Source organism: Toxorhynchites rutilus, chromosome 2, assembly GCF_029784135.1.
Source record: "Toxorhynchites rutilus septentrionalis strain SRP chromosome 2, ASM2978413v1, whole genome shotgun sequence".
Lineage (NCBI taxonomy): Eukaryota > Metazoa > Arthropoda > Insecta > Diptera > Culicidae > Toxorhynchites > Toxorhynchites rutilus.
Genome location: NC_073745.1, coordinates 50,135,781 through 50,152,156, shown reverse-complemented (window position 1 = coordinate 50,152,156; position 16,376 = coordinate 50,135,781). Strand labels below are relative to the sequence as shown.

The 16,376-nt window shown below is 39.1% G+C and overlaps 1 protein-coding gene across 1 annotated transcript in view; it reads left to right on the top strand.

Moving 5' to 3' along the window:
* Positions 1-16,376, top strand: part of LOC129769036 (uncharacterized) — a 148,129-nt gene that overhangs the window by 44,180 nt on the left and 87,573 nt on the right. The window lies entirely within an intron of this gene.

Below are 16,376 nucleotides of genomic sequence, written 5' to 3'. Positions count from 1 at the left end.
CTCTTTCCTTTTTGCGTCCCTCTTACAATAGGGATCAGTGTTCATCCTTTTCACTCTATGTCTACCTGCAGCATCCACAAACTCACACATGCGTATAGGTAGTGGATTTTATCTCATAGAAAAGGCCGAGGACTAGAGACCACCGGTTGGGAATATACCTGGCACTGTTTTCCAGAACTGTCGTCTGCCATGATTTGCAATGTTGAAGAATGAGGTGAACCATAAACTGAGAGCATCAGAGCCGCATCTGGCTAGGGACAATTACAGGAATCTACAATGTTTAATTGAAATTCGCATCACTTTTGGTAAGATGATTTGTATTATCAATATAGAATGCACATATAGGTTAAATGAACAGAAATGTAGAAAACATAGAAGCTTCGTTACTCTTTAGTTTTAACGTAAGTTGTTGATGATGATGGTTACATCTCATGTTCCTACAATGGTTTGAGTTGCACGTTTTATGTTTTAGATAACATAAGGATTTTCTCAGGACCCTCATTGACCATTCTTGTGTTGTTGCAGAATAACTACGTCCACGCAACAATCATCAGCGATGGAGATCGATCCACGGTCGAATGACGATCGTTTCATCCATACAACTGCTTTGCTCTGCAAGAAACATCGGGCTGCTGTTCTATTAATAACACAACAATGATCATATCAACTGTCTCCGCTGTCCGGTCTAACTGGATAATGGAAGAACAGAAGGAATACTCTTACGCCGAAAAATGGCCACTCTGTAATGTGCTATTGATAGATATGATAAACATGTGACATGTACACGAATAAAATTCGGCTCTGTTACGGCTAAAATGTTTTCGATTTTTTCCTAATTCGAAGTTTTAGCTATGGCTATGGCTTGCAGCTTCTCCAGTTGTCAACATTGGAACGTTTTTACAATTGTTTGATCTTCTTTAGTTGAGATGATAATAGCTATTGATTCATAAGAAGATTATAAATTCCGAGTGTGTTTTCAATAACTTAATAGTTTTGAAATCACAAAACGGAATGTCTCAAACAACAAATTCCTTTTCATCAAGTCCCATGATGATCCAGTGGCACTTTGGTCAGATCTAGCTGGACGCGCTTCCATGATACGATGATAACGGAACTAAATCAACAAATCTTAATCCTCCTTACGACGAATTCCACGTCATTGGACTGGCCATTGACAGCATCATCTCAGATTGCATTGAAACATTGTGGGTGTAAAGACATTGATCATTTGAACAAACTTGTATAATTGAAATCTCAATAATTCAAAAACTGTAAGATATATATATAAAATTTAATTTTTGCGGGTTCGGGTTCCCGTTCTGGTCGGGGGAATTTTTCGTCAAAGAAATTTCCACCGACTTGCACTGTGGCCACGCGTATTCTAGAGTTTTGCCACTCAGAATGCATTCAAGGCGTGTTATTTGGCATAGAAATCTCAACTGAGTACTAATAAAAATGACGCAAGTAATACTACGTTAAAACGGCGAATGAATGATGATGATGGTGACCTACCTCATACCCCTACAAAGGTTTGAGCAGGCTGATTTATCTAATAGATAATATTTGTGTTTAACCAAATTAAGATATCATTATCATAAAACAAAAATCAAAACGAACTGACTCTGAATATTATAAATAGTCAAAAAATGGTCCTATCCGTATCGACATTATCATAATCCCAACTTCAGGCCCAAAGTTTTCTCATCCTGGGAAGATCGTTGATAGATTGAGAATCGAACCCAATATCTTAAAGTGTCTACTTAGAACATGATAGTGATCTGTTACATTCATAAATACTCGATAAAATCTATAATAAATCCTATAAAAAGATAGTTTACCATAATTCTGAATTCGTCTTTATATCCCCATTTCTAAGTTCCAAACAACAAAAAAAATATGCATGAACAAAATTGCATATTTGAATCTGTTCTATTTTTAAAAGATCTAAGGTTTAACTACGCTTTATTAGATCGTTGTCGATAGGAGATTCAAATTTAATTTCACAAACAATGTTTCAAAAAAATTTGATCAATATGGGAACAAATGCATGAAAGTGAGAAATAAGATTATTATAAAAATCGATTATATAGTAGATATAAACATTGGATAACCTTTAATTATCGAGACGAATATAATTATTCCAATATTTTTCGGTTATGTGATCCACCGTGTAACGGATGACGGTTTGTACTTGTATACAAGTGTATGTGCTAGAGACACCTACCGGCGAAGAGCGGAGAGCGTATGAGTCATTCAAGGAGTATGAAAAGAGCCAACCGCGATGACGAATGTACAATGTCGACATCTGGTGGTGATATCCGTTCAATGGGACAAATTAATCTCTATCACATTGCACAATGGTCCAGAAGGTGCATTTATGTGGAAATTAGCATCTAAAGCTCGATAGTTATTCTCTAGACAAAAACTGTCTGTCAAATTTGTTACATATGATAGAGTGCTCATTTTAATGTTATCAAAAATGGTGTGACCAAACTTGTCCATGAAATAAAAAATAATCTTATCTTTATAAGATAGATAGATAGAGGTAAACATAGTTCGACAATGTTGTAGTAGGGGAAGTGGGGGCATAGTGGTCACCCTAAGGAATATGCCCATTTCCAGCGCCCACATACCGATTTAATTTCAGTTTCTCGAAGAATATTATAGTTCAACTCATTGTTCTTCAAAAAAGCATACGGCTTTCACTATAAAAAATCAAAATAGTACACTTTTCATCATTAGAAAAAAGGTGAAAAATCGAATTTTTTTTTCGCTTGGAGGTAAAGTGGTCACCTAGTGGGGGCAAAGTGGTCACCCGCCCATATCAAGCTAAATGGGATAGATTTATGCGTTTTTTCGTCCAAATTTGTTCAAATCATATTTGTTATAATAGGTACATGCATGAAATAAGCTTGGCCTATTCACCTAGAGTCTCAATTTTAATTTTCTCTTGCATATAAAAACGTAGTAAGAAATATATAACGTTCCGCATAATGAGGCTTGGTTTAGTTGGAGTGGCATATTTATCCAGGGTCAAAGCTACAAGAGGATCTTCTTCGAGAGCAGAATGTGATGAGGTATATCAGCTTTAGTAAACAGAACATTGTAAGTTGTTATTCACCTATGACCACTTTGCCCCCAAACATGAAAATAATTTGTATGCTAATTAATCGCTGAGATTGAACAAAATTTGTATTCACCTCTTATAAAATATGTGAACATGGACGACTGATGATTTGTCCAACATATCAGATTGAGTAAACTAAATTTCACGAGAAATTCCTTAGATACCATGCTCACAGAACTACGGCCGAATGGCTATCGAGAGAGTAATTTCTGTTTTTGTTTTGTATTTTGACATGCGACAGCTCTACTGAAGTACAGGGTGACTCAAAAGTCATTAAATTCTTCAAACATAAGGTGATTATGTTTGAAGAATTTAATTTGTGATTAATACGGCAGCTATAGTCAATAGTTATACTACCAAACAAGCAGGTGACCACTTTGCCTCCCATGACCAATTTGCCCCCACTATCCCTACCATTTATTTAAGACAACTGTATAGAACAAAGTGTTTTTATTCTATGTCTCGAAATAACCGATATAGAGCTTTTTTTCTAAGTTGCGTTAATGTCAACATGAAAAAAACTGTTTTTTGCTCTATATTTTATATTTTAAATTATGTATGCAAACTGTCTTCGAAAGAGCTTACTAGAGCTTACTAAAGGGTGTGTCACATCAAATTGCATCACGGAAAAAACGCTGTAGAAATTCGCCCAGTAGACCGATCCTTTTGAAAATTTTAGACAGTAAAATAAAAGCTATTAAACAACTTTTGGCATTTTCTTTTTATTCATACTTCGAGCCCAAGCCCGTATGCTCGCACCTTCCTCTTTACCCCGTCCATAAGGTTCTGTACAACGTCAGGTTGTAGTTTTTTTTGAACAGAAATCCATTTTTTCTTGAAGTCCGCCTCCGATTTGACAACTTTTGGGTTCTTCCGGAGGGCCTGCTTCATAATCGCCCAATATTTCTCTTTTGGGCGAAGCTCCGGCGCGTTGGCCGGGTTCATTTCCTTTGGCACGAAGGTGACCCCGTTGGCTTCGTACCACTCCAACACGTCCTTTGAATAGTGACACGAAGCGAGATCCGGCCAGAAGATGGTCGGGCCCTCGTGCTGCTTCAATAGTGGTAGTAAGCGCTTCTGTAGGCACTCCTTAAGGTAAACCTGCCCGTTTACCGTGCCGGTCATCACGAAGGGGGCGCTCCGCTTTCCGCAAGAGCAGATCGCTTGCCACACCATGTACTTTTTGGCTAACTTGGATAGTTTCTGCTTGCGAATCTCCTCCGGAACGCTGAATTTGTTCTTTGCGGAGAAGAACAACAGGCCCGGCTGCTGACGAAAGTCCGCTTTGACGTAGGTTTCGTCGTCCATTACCAGGTAATGCGGCTTCGTCAGCATTTCGGTGTACGGCTTCCGGGCTCGCGTCTTCCCCATCATGTTTTGCCTTTTGTCGCGGTTAGGAGCCTTCTGAACCTTGTATGTACGCAGGCCCTCCCGCTGCTTGGTCCGCTGGACGAATGAACTTGACAAATTCAGCTTATTGGCGACATCCCGGACCGAACTTCTCGGATCACGTCTAAACTGCTTAACTACGCGCTTGTGATCTTTTTCACTGACGGAGCATCCATTTTTGCCGTTCTTCACCTTCCGGTCGATGGTTAGGTTTTCGAAGTATCGTTTTAGTACTCTGCTGACCGTGGATTGGACGATTCCCAGCATCTTACCGATGTCCCGATGTGACAACTCCGGATTCATGAAATGAGTGCACAGGATTAATTCACGACGCTCTTTTTCGTTCGATGACATTTTTCCCAATTTACGAAAAATTGACAATGAAGCATGGCCAACGTGATCTATACACTCTTATCTGATTATAAGCGAAAGCAGAAGATATAATTCCTAAAAATTAAATTTCTACAGCGTTTTTTCCGTGATGCAATTTGATGTGACACACCCTTTAATACAAACATTTTGCGATGCCGAACTTGTCAACATCTCAACTCTACTGAAAGTTATTGATATTTCTTCCAAAAAAAAAAAACACTCGCTTTATTTGTTTGTAATTCTTTCTGGGGCAAATATAAACCATGTTTATTGACGACATTTATAAAGGGTGTGTCACATCAAATTGCATCACGGAAAAAACGCTGTAGAAATTCGCCCAGTAGACCGATCCTTTTGAAAATTTTAGACAGTAAAAAAAAACTATTAAACAACTTTTTGCATTTTCTTTTTATTCATACTTCGTGCCCAAGCCCGTATGCTCGCACCTTCCTCTTTACCCCGTCCATAAGGTTCTGTACAACGTCAGGTTGTAGTTTTTTTTTTAATAGAAATCCATTTTCTCTTGAAGTCCGCCTCCGATTTGACAACTTTTGGGTTCTTCCGGAGGGCCTGCTTCATAATCGCCCAATATTTCTCTATTGGGCGAAGCTCCGGCGCGTTGGGCGGGTTCATTTCCTTTGGCACGAAGGTGACCCCGTTGGCTTCGTACCACTCCAACACGTCCTTTGAATAGTGGCACGAAGCGAGATCCGACCAGAAGATGGTCGGGCCCTCGTGCTGCTTCAATAGTGGTAGTAAGCGCTTCTGTAGGCACTCCTTAAGGTAAACCTGCCCGTTTACCGTGCCGGTCATCACGAAGGGGGCGCTCCGCTTTCCGCAAGAGCAGATCGCTTGCCACACCATGTACTTTTTGGCAAACTTGGATAGTTTCTGCTTGCGAATCTCCTCCGGAACGCTGAATTTGTCCTCTGCGGAGAAGAACAACAGGCCCGGCAGCTGACGAAAGTCCGCTTTGACGTAGATTTCGTCGTCCATTACCAGGCAATGCGGCTTCGTCAGTATTTCGGTGTACAGCTTCCGGGCTCGCGTCTTCCCCACCATGTTTTGCCTTTCGTCGCGGTTAGGAGCCTTCTGAACCTTGTATGTACGCAGGCCCTCCCGCTGCTTGGTCCGCTGGACGAATGAACTCGACAAATTCAGCTTATTGGCGACATCCCGGACCGAACTTCTCGGATCACGTCTAAACTGCTTAACTACGCGCTTGTGATCTTTTTCACTGACGGAGCATCCATTTTTGCCGTTCTTCACCTTCCGGTCGATGGTTAGGTTCTCGAAGTATCGTTTTAGTACTCTGCTGACCGTGGATTGGACGATTCCCAGCATCTTACCGATGTCCCGATGTGACAACTCCGGATTCTCGAAATGAGTGCACAGGATTAATTCACGACGCTCTTTTTCGTTCGACGACATTTTTCCAAATTTACGAAAAATTGACAGTGAAGCATGGCCAACGTGATCTATACACTCTTATCTGTTTATGAGCGAAATCTGAAGATATAATTCCTAAAAATTAAATTTCTACAGCGTTTTTCCGTGATGCAATTTGATGTGACACACCCTTTATTTGAAAGAGTATTTTTCATTCTACAAAACTAAGTAGCGTTAGGGTAACCATTTAAAAGGGATTTTTTTGCTCTTACTTTTATATTTAAACTCCTACAAAAATCACCTTGGAACCAATTTTAGAGCATATCAAGAAAAATATTTAGCGACGCAGAATATGTCAATATCTTAACCCTACTGAAAGTTAATGATGTTTTTTAGATGTTTTTTAATCAAAACCTCATGATTTCAAATTTAATTCACTAAAATACAAAAAATAACATTGTTTTGAAAACGCTATTTGAAGACATGTGGTATCAAAAATTTTGTTTTGAAACCCCTGATTTCATGTACCAAACTAACACCTCCCACCCCTCCCTTGGGAGATTTTCGAGGGTCAAAAAATCAAAGCTTTAAGCGCTTTGAGGCTCCCCTAAATCATGTCCAATTGAGCTGAATTTTGCACACGTTTTTGTCCCAATAAACATAATGTACAAAGTCGGCTTTTGAAATTTGACATGACCACTTTCGAGGCCACCCTAATAGATATATCTCGGAAACGGAAACGGCCATAAGATAATAATCTTTATATACAGGGTGGGCCATTTAAAGTGGAAGCATCTGGCAACCCCATAACTTTTGACAGAGATGTCAGATTAACAAATGTCATACCGCGTTGGAAGCGTCATTTCAGTACAATTTTAACCATGGAACAATACACACCTAAACAACGCGCTGAAATTATTCAGCTGTACATTCAAAATAACTTCTCAATTGTGGCTTTTGGCAAAAAAATCATAATGTCTGATGAGGCGCATTTCAACTTGAATGGAGGAGTGAATAAACAAAATTGTCGGTTTTATGCTACTGAAAACCCTCAATTCATCGAAACGCAACCTCTTTACGACCAAAAAGTTACTGTGTGGTGTGGCATTTATGCCGATAAAGTCATCGGCCCGTACTTCTTTGAAAACGAAAATGGAGCAACGGTAACCGTGAATGGGGAGCGTTATCGGACAATGATAACCGATTTTTTATTACCATTTGTTCGTGAAAATGAATTGGACAATTACTGGTTCCAACAGGACGGCGCTACATGCCATACAGCGGCTGCCACGACCAAATTATTGCGCGAAATGTTCCCCGGAATATTAATATCGAAAAACGGCGATTATGACTGGCCACCGAGATCACCTGATTTGACGCCTCCTGACTTTTTTTTTATGGGGATATTTAAAATCCAAGGTATACACTGGTAAACCAAGGACCCTGGCTGCGCTGAAAGACAATATCCCACAAGAAATTGCTACCATATCGGCCGAAACATTGGGCAAAGTGATGGAAAATGCAGAAAAAAGGGCACATTTTGCGGTCAAGGCCAGAGGCGGTCATTTACGAGATATCATAATCAAAAAGTAGCTAGAACAAATCTCCTTGCAAAAACAAATCCTTCCACTTTAAATGGCCCACCCTGTAGTTTTTGAAATAGAATTTTGTATAAAATAGATTTTTTGTATTACCTTCCTTACAAAGTTAAAATTTCGCTAAATATGGTCATTCATTAAATTTCTAAAAAATTTTTTTTTTTCAATTTCATATTTATTGTTCCGCTCTTAACATTTACAGGTTGTTCTCTTATTTGCTAGACAGAAGATTTGGTGATCCTTGCAGCTGTGAATTAGCTATGTTCTATCATTTGAGACAATAATAACTTGTTTTGTTTTAATAGGGACAGGAAAAGTTAAAAAAAAACCTGATGTGCTTATTTCAAGATCGATGATAGTAAGAGTTGATAAAAATATTTTATAGCTATGATGGCACTATGTTTGTGATGAGGATATTTTCCGACATCGAGCATCCTATCCAAAACTTTTCTAGGAATCTAAATGTCCATTCGTCAATTGGTTCAGTGTTGGCAATTTCGTGGAGGTCTTCTGTTGGGTGGTTAAATTCCAGATCCAGCATCATTTTTAATAGTTTGTTTTGTCTAATTTGGAGTTTTTTCCTATGGGTTAGCGCGTAGCTGTGCCAAGCTGGAAATTCATACGTTAGGGTAGGTCGAAATACAAGTTTGTACAGAAGCCTTTTGTTTGTTGTGGTTAGTCTCGAACGTCGGCAGACTAAAGGGTAAAGCATCTTAGTCAGCTTATCGCATTTTTGCAAAGAGGTAACAATGTGTTTGTCAAATTTTACTTTTTTATCCAGCATAAAACCAAGATACTTCACTTGGTCAGTCCACTGTACAGGCTGTCCGAGTACAGTCACTTATGATTGCGGCAAGTGTAGCTGGCTACTTCGTCGAGTGAAGAAAATAGCTTGCATTTTCGCAGGATTTACCTTTATTCTCCAGCGTTTTTGGAAGTCTTCTAGTGCATTTTGTGCTATCTGCAATTCATCGATGACCTTTTCCGGTTTTTTGTCAGCAACAATGAAGCCCGTATCGTCAGCAAAAAAGTAGTAGCTGACACCATCCACCATTACTACATCCGCAGTGAAAATATTATACAACACATCCTTGAGGTACTCCAAACGGAATTGACTGGCAGGCTGAAAGTTTTCCGTTGACAATGACTTGGAAGCGTCGTTCTTTCAAGAAAAATTGTAGAAGCTTGAGAATGTACGGAGGGAAATCAGCCGCTTTCATCTTATGAAGAATTGCATCCTGCCAGACGTAATCATAGGCTTTCTCGACATCCAAAAGTATCATTCCAGCAGATTTTCCTTCGCGGAATTGAATCTTAACGTGGTTGGTTAGCCTTACCAGCTGATGATTCGTGGAGTGACCGCGTTTAAATCCAAACTGTTCCGCTGGTATGATGGCATGGTTCTTCAGATGACCCTGTACTCGAGCGAGGACAATACGTTCCAGAATTTTGCTCATTGTGGGTAGAAGGCTAATGGGCCGATAGTTAGTGAGAAGTGTGTCCTTACCCGACTTAGGAATTGCAGTAACGATTGCATGTTTCCATTCACTTAGAAAGTTCGAGAGTTGCAAACAAGCATTGATGATTTTGTTCAAAACTATGAATCCTTTCCGTGGAAGGTTCTTCAGTATAACGTTGCGAATTTTGTCCTTTCCATGAGCTTTTTGGGGTTGTAAAGTTTTGATGATTCCCTTCAGCTCTTTGGGTCGAATCAATGGGACATCTTCAAAGACTAGGACAGTAGGACAGACATTTGCTGTGCTGATTCTTCTACTGCCTCTATTGTGGTTGGGTTACTAGGTAGAGTGATACCATGAGCGGCGGAGAAACTCTCTGCGAGAAGATTTGCTTTTTCAACCGGAGCGGCTATCAATGCATCACCATTCCGTAGAGGGGGGCTGTACTTAGTGCTTTTGCGTAATGCTTTACTTATCTTCCAAACATCTTTCGCACCGTTCTCAAGGTTACGTATAGAGTTAGCAAACTTTTTGTTTCTGGCAGAAGTGCATTCTTCACGGATGCGGACATTTGAAGATTGCACTAATTCAGAAAGGAACGGATCTCGTGTTCGAAACCATTGACGACGACGTTGATTTTGTAGTCGAATCAGATGACGAGTCGATGCCGTTAATTTAACTTTTTCATAAGGCCTCACAGTTACGTCAGGGACTGCAATAGATTCGGCCTCAGTGAGCGAAGTTGAAAAAAAACTCCACACATCTATCGATATCATTGGAATTGAGGATAGACGTTAACAGAGGAGACAACAGGTTGATTTTATCACTCAAGACAGATTTGAACTGTTGCCAATTTGCACGTTTGTAACAGAAAACTTTCGGTGTATCCAAAACAAACGGCGCTGCTACTTCAACGTAGAACTTCACAGGTAGGTGATCGGACGACAGCTCGTTGATGACTTCCAGAGATGACATGTTCACGATATTGTTGGAAAGTACCAAATCTAGAGTTGCTGCCAGTACCAAATCTAGAGGGACTGCCAGGAGGGTAATACGTATGCTTGTCGAGGACGTGGAAGTTTGATGAAGAAGCTCTACTTGCCAAGATGTGTCCGGCTTTATTTGCTCTTAAGCAATTCCACTGACGATGGCGAGCATTTAAATCCCCAGCAACGAAAATCAGTTTTTCTAGCAGGACAATTTCGGAAGCTGGCCGTATGATTAGCACCGCAATTTGCAAATTTGATTTGTGATTTATTGCTGTTATCGTCGCTCAATTGTGCTTTTTTTCGGCAATGGGCATATATTGGTTAGATGCTTGCCGCCACATTTCACACACTTAGGAGGAATATTGCAATTACTCGAACCGTGACCAAAAGCTTGACAACGGTGGCATTGCGCTACATCATCGGGTCTTCTGACAAAAAACCTCCACATCACGGCAACGTTGAATAAGGCTTCTGTTCTCTTTTGCTCCTGTAGCTTTGTGTTTCCTCGGGCAAAGTAGAGAAGATGGAGAGTTTGCTGGTCCAGCGTAAATTTCGAAGTAGATAGCACCTTGAAGTCTCGAGGGTGAATGTGAATGTGAACTTGACTTCAAGTTCGACTTTCAGGTCAGGAATCGCAGTATTTGATAGTCCAGATAACACAAATTTTGTACAGACATTTCCCGAAGTATCATGGGTATAATATTGCACGTTAGCAGCTTTCAGGGTGGAAACTGCTTTTGCGAAAACATTCTCCGATTTCGTCAGAAATTGTGCAGATTTTTTCGTGTGCTTCAACACGTAGGGGCAGCTTTCATCCGAAGGGATACCCGCCTCGCTTAGCTTCTGGAAGATGTCTTTCATCGGAAGGCCAATGATATGAATTGGTGGAACTCTTAAGACGCGTCCACATTACGCCGAGTGGCCTTGGCCGCCCGGTAAAACCGATCAAATGTGGACGTACCGCCCGGGCTTGCCGACGTGCCGAAAACCAACTCGAAACAAACCGAACCCAACCCGAAACAAGTGGGTCCGGTTCGAGAAAGTCGAACCAAAACAAAACGAAGTAAATTAGCATTGACGACATGGTGCTTCGTTTGTTCGTGACGTATTCGTACATCCGATGGGGCTTCGGCTTCGTGCACCCGATGTTGCGTCCACATTACATAACCGCCTGGTACAGGCCGATCGGCATCATTCGGCATAATGTGGACGCGCCTTTACTTTAGAAGTTGATTGCGTTTGTGTGTGTAGATTTTCAGTATCAGCTTCATCCATGTCGTTTAACAAATCAAAACTATTTTTAGTCGGGACGTTTAACATTGCCGTAGATGTTTCGGATAGATTGTAGCAGGAGGCTGCGTTGTCGTCGACGAATTATTTTGTTGATGTCTAAACTTAGGCGGCTCGCACACCGGAGCAATAAACAACTAGCAAACTGCAATACGCAATATGCAACAGGAAACATATTTTGTTGTTCTTCGCATACCAGAGCAATAAAAACCCCCGACATTATGCAAACAATCGGCTTAATGTACGAAACTTGTCAAAATATGGGCGATAAGTTGCTCTTCAACCGACACGCCGTGTTGCTAGCGACATGTGTTGCTCTGTAAAGGCGACAGCGATATCGTATTGCGTCGGTATGCGAGATCAACAAAGATTAAATGGAAAAATCCATTGGCGATAATATTGCTTATTGCATGTTGATAGTTGCTAGTTGCTTATTGCTCCGGTGTGCGAGGCGCCTTAGATTCTGTCGGGTGGTTGCGTCGCAGGTTGTATTGTTGGTGAAGCAAATTATCATCAACGATGTTAGCCAACATATCATCAGAAAGTGAGATTAGATTGACACACTGAGTATCTTTATTCTTCCGGCCGATATTTTGCGACGTCCTGGAGGTTGCATTTTGTGTCTCCTGGCTTTTGATGGGTTTTGGCTTCCCCAGGATGATAACACGCGATTTTTGTATGAGTATATAACGGGAAATCAATTTTTTTCGTACACTGATATAATGTGGACTTGTTAGCTATCCAACGCCTACTTCAATCCTTTTAAAAATGAATATCTACATTCTCCTGAGATTGTCCATGCAACACTAGCAGTAAAATTCTATCATTGAAGTTTTTTTTGTTCTTCCAAAAAGTTGATTTATTTTGCAAAACAAACTTCTCCGAACATCCTATTTTGAATAGACAGATGTGTTTCGTTATTCTGAAAAAAGGGCAATGATTGTAGATACTTTCTTATAAAAAATATAGTGAAAATTGCAGTTTGGTAATAGCCTTCAGCCTATGTAGATAATTGAATTCAAGATTATAATCAGAATTTAACAAAATGATTTTCGTTCCAAGCTCCAAAACCAAAGCAACATTGCGTAACCTCGAACTATTAAAGCTTTTTTTGTTCTGTACAACAAATTGTTCATCTTCTGTAGGCGAATAGAATTTAACTGCACAATACCCGAAAAGTTTGTTTAATCAGCGGAAAAAAACTTTAAACCGCGATCGAAAAACTTACATTTTATTTACAATCAAATGCTCCTCACCTATTGAATTTTACCAAAGTTTTTTTTATGTTAGGTACATGCGGTTCAACAATAAAAGGAGAAAACATTATAAACAACCAAGTTGAGCCGTCGAGGGATGGTCCAAATCACCACAAATAACCCTACGGTTACCGGGATGGTGTTTTGACCAACTTGTCCTGTTTATCTTCTCGATTCGATTCGACTACTTAAATCAGATTTGTTTCAATAACAGATGTCATATTCATGTGCTGTCAAAATATGTGACGAACATTCGAATTGGGATTGGGTGATCAAGGATCGATATTTAAAAGATTGATCTTTTCCTCTCCGATTTCGGATTTTTTTTGGATCGATTCTCTGTATTCCGAAAAATCGCGAGAATCGATCTTTTTTTTGATCTTTCCTTTTATTGACAGTAGATTTTTTTTTTTGTAAATTTGTTTATTCAGTGAATATTAATATTAATCTCACCAAAAATCACATGACAAATTTCATGAACATTTGATTGTGATTGTGACATCAGGTTATTAATTTCATTATTTTAAGACACAATTCTCGCTCAAGATTCTTCAATCACTTGCAAATAACATGTTTCTCCCTTACATGGAATGCATATTTGATACAGAAAATATAATAAAATGATGTCATCTCAAATCGGACGATTCATTCCTCGAGTTAAGATCTTACCACTTTGCTTGATTAGTTCTCGGGATATGCAGAAATTTCATTTTTATGGCAATTCATCAAGAAAAATAGTTTTATTTGACGTCTAACATATCAGACCAATTAGCAAGTGGAATTCGATAAGTGAATTACTCTCCTGCCCTGTTAACGAACTGTGCAGTAGACTAAAAATCGTGATTTTTAAAGGTTCTAGTTGATTCAGGAATTATTTAAAGTGATATTTAAGCGAGGCTTAAAAAAATTGGTGTTAGGCGTCAATAGTCAATTAACTTTCACCAATAACGTTTCAATATCCATACATCCAATAAAAAATAATTTCATCCAGAATCTCTCATATGGTTATGGACGATCATATTTGATAAAAAAAAAATCCTTCTACGCATATGTTCGAATTATTACAATGATAGAATTATAGAACTTTTTTTCTGTTTTGGACTCTGTTGCCTCAAACTGGTTCTACATAGAAAAGTGAGCAACGAAGACGATTCTGTTGCTTCCATTTGAAAGATGAGAAAATTTAGTACAAGATGTAGTAGGGGAACATCTCAATTAGTGGATTTAAATATCATTTCGGAAGTGAAAACTTAAAAGTTCTTAATTTTTAATGTGCTGTCACTAATTTTATCCTAAAAGTTCTTATTAAACTTGACTGTTTCTACCAATTGAATTAAAGCTCTCTAACCGCTCTACAATTTGTTTTTTGATGCCCAACTTTTATCTTTCTTAATTTCGCTGCAATATCGATATAACAATTCCTGGTGAAAATTCAAGCAAAATTTTCAAAAATCATGATTTTTACTCCCTTGTACATATAATAGCCACTTAAATTTCACTTTAACGTTAAAAGGTTACGTTTTTGCTCGATATAAGTAATATTTGAAAGGTAAAAAAAAAAAATTCAAACTGTATATAATCGAGTCCAAAACTGTATACAGTGGTAGACATTCGTTTAGCCGCACCCTATTTTTCCTCAATATTTTTAAAAATAAGTCAATTCTTTGTACAGTTTTTCTCATAAAAGACGATTATTGTTTATTTTCATCGAATTCAATTGAACAAACAAAAAACTAAAAATTCAATAAAAGAAAATTTGTGCGGCATAGTTCGACTTCAATCGGTAGCTAATATTTGGTATGTTCACCTCCATTTCGAATCACTTTGAAAAATCGATTTGGCATCGAGTCAGACAGCTTTTAAAGTGTTGCCATATTGATTATAGCCCAACATTCCTGAATTACTGCCTTGAGACTGGAAATGTTGTCAAATTTTGTCATCCGTTTGCATAGACCATCTCGGCCAAGATTCTCCATAGGTTCTCTATGGGAATGCAATCGACTGCCAGCAGGTCATTCAAGAAGCGGAATATCCTTCTCGGCAAACCATGCCTTCGATTGCTTGGAAACGTGGATCTATGCATAATCCTGCTGAAAAAACGGCATCCTCGGTAGCGTTATTCTCAATATGGCCAATCAAAACGTCCTCCAGTAATTGAAGATACTTTTCGGAGTTCATTCGGATGAAAATGAAACAAATGAGAAGCTTGCTGTGATAGAAAAATGCTCCCCACACTGTCAAACTTCCGCCCCCAAAGTTTCGCTTCGATCTCACGACCTTCCGTTGACTTAAATGGTACCAATAGCAAATTGAACTTTTTTCGCCGGAAAATATTGGGTTGGGGAAAAAGAAATGTCGTATATTGTCAATCTATCGCTACACTTTAACATATCTTGTGTTGTACTTATCGCATCGGGTCATTTTGACAGTGTTGTGATTGTCCTTTTCAGTCTCAAGTTATAGCGCGTCAAAGATGGAGTCCCCCAAGCAAGAAACTCGCCATATTTTACGTTTTTACTACCTGCGAGGTAAAACTGCAACGAAGGCGGCCGAAAAAATTCGTGTAGTTTATGGACCCGATATTGTAACGATCCGCACAGCACAGCGTTGGTTTGATCGATTTCGTTCTGGTGTAGTGGCTGTCGAAGATACACCCCGTACTGGCAGGCCAATCGTCGTGGAAACCGATAAAATCGTTGAAATCATCCAAGTAGACGTGGCACTATTTACAGATATTCCGTACCACTTTCTCAGATAGACCAATTTTTGTTACGATTGAGCGATTAGAAAACTTTTGTTCACTGAATATCTTTATCATTTTCCGCCCCTCTTCCGTCAATAGAATGCCTTTCGCCATTCCTTTAAATTCTACGTAAATCACTAATCTGATCAACTTCTTACGTTGCACATCTAATATTTATCTTGTAAATTGAACATTCCCAAGTATTTTTTTTTCAAAAAACACAGATAAAGGCTTGGTGATTATGCGAAAACTCGATTTTTATGCCCTGAAAACTCGATTTTTATGCCCCTGGCTAAACGTATGTCGCCTTGTGTGTGTGATTGTGACGCATGTCCATTCAATGAAAGTGACTTAAATATACTATCACTACAGCAAATAAGTATCCCGCTAAAAAGAACTTCCCAGTTGTTTTGTAAGTGTTTCAAGTTTTTTTTCAAGTGCGGCTAAACGAATATCTATCACTGTATAATTGAATCTTATATAATCGAGTCTGTATACAATCAAGTCCGATCTGTAATTTCATCATTATTTTCTCCCAAAATACTTACTTCTTCTTTTTCTTCGCGAGTTGGTGTTTAATTCGTAGAACTGATTTTGATATTCCTTTTCCATGTTTGATGGAATATTGCAACATCTTGGGAATATTGGACTAGCTCAGGTCGACATACTATCCATATATTTCGTCTTAGCAGGGGATGATTTTATAGATATGAAAAACCACGTTCGATATGTAATTAGGGTCATTTTGAGGGTCCTCCGCGACCCT